Source organism: Rhincodon typus, chromosome 47, assembly GCF_021869965.1.
Source record: "Rhincodon typus isolate 14 chromosome 47, sRhiTyp1.1, whole genome shotgun sequence".
In the NCBI taxonomy this organism is placed as follows: domain Eukaryota; kingdom Metazoa; phylum Chordata; class Chondrichthyes; order Orectolobiformes; family Rhincodontidae; genus Rhincodon; species Rhincodon typus.
This window is the reverse complement of record NC_063378.1, coordinates 1762817-1766897: the sequence shown is the minus strand read 5'-3', so window position 1 is coordinate 1766897 and position 4081 is coordinate 1762817. Positions and strand designations below refer to the sequence as shown.

General features: G+C 44.7%; 1 long non-coding RNA gene across 1 annotated transcript in view; it reads left to right on the top strand.

Annotated features, from left to right (window-relative positions):
* Positions 1–3785, top strand: part of LOC125487969 — a 30202-nt gene extending 26417 nt beyond the window's left edge. Inside the window, exon 3 of the long non-coding RNA XR_007266177.1 lies at positions 3615–3785. This is a non-coding gene — a long non-coding RNA (uncharacterized LOC125487969). The remainder of the gene's footprint in view (positions 1–3614) is intronic.
* Positions 3786–4081: the final 296 nt, after the last annotated feature.

Genomic DNA, 4081 nt, shown 5'->3' with positions numbered 1-4081 from the left:
ACAGGATCCACCCTCTCCTTTTCCCTCAGGGTCTCGGGGACGCTACATGCCGACCACTTCCTGATGGACTCCACTTGTCCAGTATTCCATTGATCCAGACCCATGCTGTTGGGACAAAACTCTCACCATGGCAACTGTTGGAATTTAAAATTCAGTTCATTAATGATGGCCATGCAAGCACCTTTTATTAGAGTCACAGAGTTGTACAGCACAGAAACAGACCCTTCGGTCCAACCCGTCCATGCTGACCAGATATTCTAAATTAATCCAGTCCCATTTGCCAATGTTTGACCCATATCCCTCTAAACCCTTCCTATTCATATACACATTCAGATGCCTTTTAAATGTTGTAATTGTACCAACCTCCACCCACTTCCTCTGGCAGCTCATTCCATTCACACACCACCCTCTGTGTGAAAATGTTGCCCCTTAGGTCCCTTTTAAATCTTTTCCCTCTCACCTTAAACCTATGCTGTTTAGTTTTGGACTCCCCTACCCTGGGGAAATGACCTTGGCTCTTCACTCTATCCATGCCCCTCATGATTTATAAACCTCTATAAGGTCACCCCTCAGCCTCCGACGTTCCAGGGAAAATAGCCCCAGCCTATTCAGCCTCTCCCTTTGCTCAAACCCTCCAACCCTGGCAACATTCTTGTAAATCTTTTCTGAACCCTTTCAAGTTTTACAACATCTTTTCCATAGCAGGGAGACCAGAATTGATCATGGTATTCCAAAAGTGGCCTTAACCAATGTCCTGTACAGCCTCAACATGACCCTCCCAACTCCTATACTCAACGCACTGACCAATAAAGGCAAGCATTCCAATTGCTTGTTGCTAATTTTGCCAAACTCCCATTGACTGATGGACTGGGATGGATTTCCCTTCTAACCCCTGATTGACATCTATGGACGGACTGGGAGATCCACTCCCTACTGAAGTCCACGTCTGAGATGTGCTGGTTGGGTGACCCTGACCAAAACAGGAGATCTAAGTACAATCTTCGCAAAGCCATTAAAGACACCAAGAGACAGCACCACTCTAAACTAGAATCACAGACTAGCCACACAGACACATGTCACATGTGGCAAGGCTTCACAGAACTCCTGCAGTGTGGAAGCAGGCCATTTGGCCCATCGAGTCCACACCTACCCTCTGAAGAGCATTCCACCCAGTCCCACCCCCTACCCTATCCCCGTAACCCTACATTTCCCATGGCTAATCCACCTAGCCTGCACATCCCTGGACAATATGAGCAATTTCCCATGGCTAGTCCACCTAATGTGCACATCTTTGGACTGTGGGAGGAAACCCACGCAGACACGGGGACAATGTGCAAACCCCGCACCAATAGTCTCGCGAGGGTGGAATCGAACCTGGGTCCCTGGCGCTGTGAGGCAGCAGTGCCATTGGAATTGGGCCTTCAGGTTCCTGGGAGTGATGGTCACCAACAATTTCTCCGGGTTCACCCACGTTGATGCTACAGTCAAGAAAGCACAGCAACGCCTCTACCTCCTCAGAAGGCTGAGGAAATCTGGCATGTCCAAATGTGTCTTATCAATTTTTACACATTCACCATAGAAAGCTTTCTATCTGGATGCATCACAGTGTGGTACAGCAACTGCTTTACCTGAGACTGCAAGAAACTACAGAGAGATGTGAACACAGCCCAGTCCATCACACAAACCAACCTCTCATCCATTGACTCCATCTACACTCCCCGTTGCCTCGGGAAAGCACCCAACATCATCAGTGACCCCTCCCACTCCCGTTATACTCTATTCCACCCTCTTCCATTAAAGCTTAAACACACATCCCAAGAGATTTAAGAACAGCTCCTTCCCTGCTGTTATCAGACTTATGAACAGACCTCTCATATATTAGAGTTGATCTTTCTCTGTACCTTCCCTGTAGCTGTAACACTATAATTCTGCATTATGTTCTATTATCCTGACGTACTTATGAAAAGGTATGATTTGTCTGAATAGCATGCAAAACAAAACTTTTCCCTATATCCTGGTACATGTGACAATAATAAATCAAAGCAACTCACACAGTTAGTTTTCTGTTTGACTTGGGAACAGTTACAGTACTGGCAGTAAGCAGTGTTGGTTATCTCAGTGGTGATAAGCCCCCATCTTCAATTGCGCTGTCTGAGATTGAACTTTTCCCACCAGCGGATGCTTGGTGTGTTCCCTCTGTTGAATACGTGTTGCGCTTGTGATTCTGTTTGGAGCTACACCTTCTACAATCTAATGGGAGTGATGACATTGATTCCGACTCTTTTAACTTGTTGCCAGGCCCTTGGGAGGATTCTGATGCCAGTTTGGGGCTGACCATGTGAGAAGAATCCAAATTTTCCTCACTGTACTTACTGATTCTGGGTCCTCTTGTTGAGTTGGTAGTTCAGTGTTAAATCCTCCTCGATTGAAGAATGTTTCACAATGTTATGAACCAGACCAGCTCCCTCAAAATATTTTAAGAAAGTAGTCTAAGTCCTTAACTTTTCTTATTTTAAAGGCAGATGTAAAATGCCATGTTCCCAATACAATGCTACTGGTCAAGCTACTCAACTTTAAACAGAACACAATTTATTTAAACACTATCGTTAAAAATACAAACAAAAGACAGAGGAATTTAGAATAACTTAACTATTAGAAAACTTAACTGAGTAATAGATACAGTACCTATTACTCATTAACTGTTCCAATTTAGTAATGTCCCACAAACACATCAGGTAAATTCAGAGCACAGATTCTCACATGCAGTTCTCCGATCCAGCAGGAAAAAAAAAGTCATGAGAAAATTCAGAGAGAATAGCAGCCAGGAGACATTCACTGAAGCTTCCAACTCTGCTGAGACCACCAAACAGCTTCTGCTTAAAGTTAAACCTTAAAAACCCAGAAAAGCCTGATCTGTGAGAGATGGCCACATCCATTCAGGTTGTAAAACAAAAACCCAACGCCTCCCAAACTGTTTACTCAAGTGGTCTTCAGTAGCCAGCTTGGTACCTTATTCAGTCTCTCCCTCAAAAGGAACCGGGACAAATAACCTCTTAAAAGCATTGTCACAATAACTTCTCATCCCTCACACAATAACTATACGGTCTTTAATTCCTTCAAATTTCCATACCCACAACCGTCAACACCATATAAATCCATCACAAAGCTTTCTACTGATTCTCTTAAACCACTGATGACACCTTGCCAGTTTGTCACTTGAATTTCTTTTCATGTGAAAGTACACGTGAACTGCTTTAACTGGGAGTTGGGAGGAAGCTCAGTTGGAGCGGAGGAGTAGCACAGACTTGTTAGATCGGTTTTGGTCATGTTATGGGCCAGATCCTCTCAAAATACATTAAGGACGTAGCCTAGACCCTACTGAAAAACTGAAACTAAAAATTCCTGCTTCTGTGGGAGCTTGACCCCACCTGCTCAGGCTGCTTCTATTGTTCCAACTTTTTAAAAAAAGGCCTCAAGTTGATTACTTTATTGGCTTTGAAGCAGACATATAAAAAACAGGACCAAATACACCTCTTAAAATCATAGTATCATCACATAAACAATTTTTGGGGAAAAAAGTAACTGCTGAACGAGACCATTTTTGTTTTCCACAGGGTAGTGGACATGTGGAAGGGATCCCCAGTAACCATTGTCAGTGCTGTGTGAATTAACACCTTCACGAAGGAACAGCACGGACATCAGGACTCACAGGTGAGTATCAATCCTGCATATGGCGAGATGGTTGCATTTCTTGGTTGAGGGGACGGGGGTACACGGTTTACCGGCAGGAGGCTTGCGTTGAATCGAAGAGGTTTTGGTAAAGCTGATGTACTCTGCTCGACTTCAACTTGAGCTGCACTGCTGTCCTCCAGCCAATGTGTAGTTCGACAGTGTAGTTCGAATAGTGAAACTCCAAACCTGGATGTCTAGATGTTCAGGCCTGTGTGTGTGCGCGTGTCTGTGTGTGGGTGGGTGGGTGTGTGGGTGGGTGGGTGTGTGTGTGGGTGTCTGTGCACATGTGTGTGTCTGTGCGCACGTACATGTTTGTGTGTGTCTGTGCGTACGTACATGTTTGTGTGTG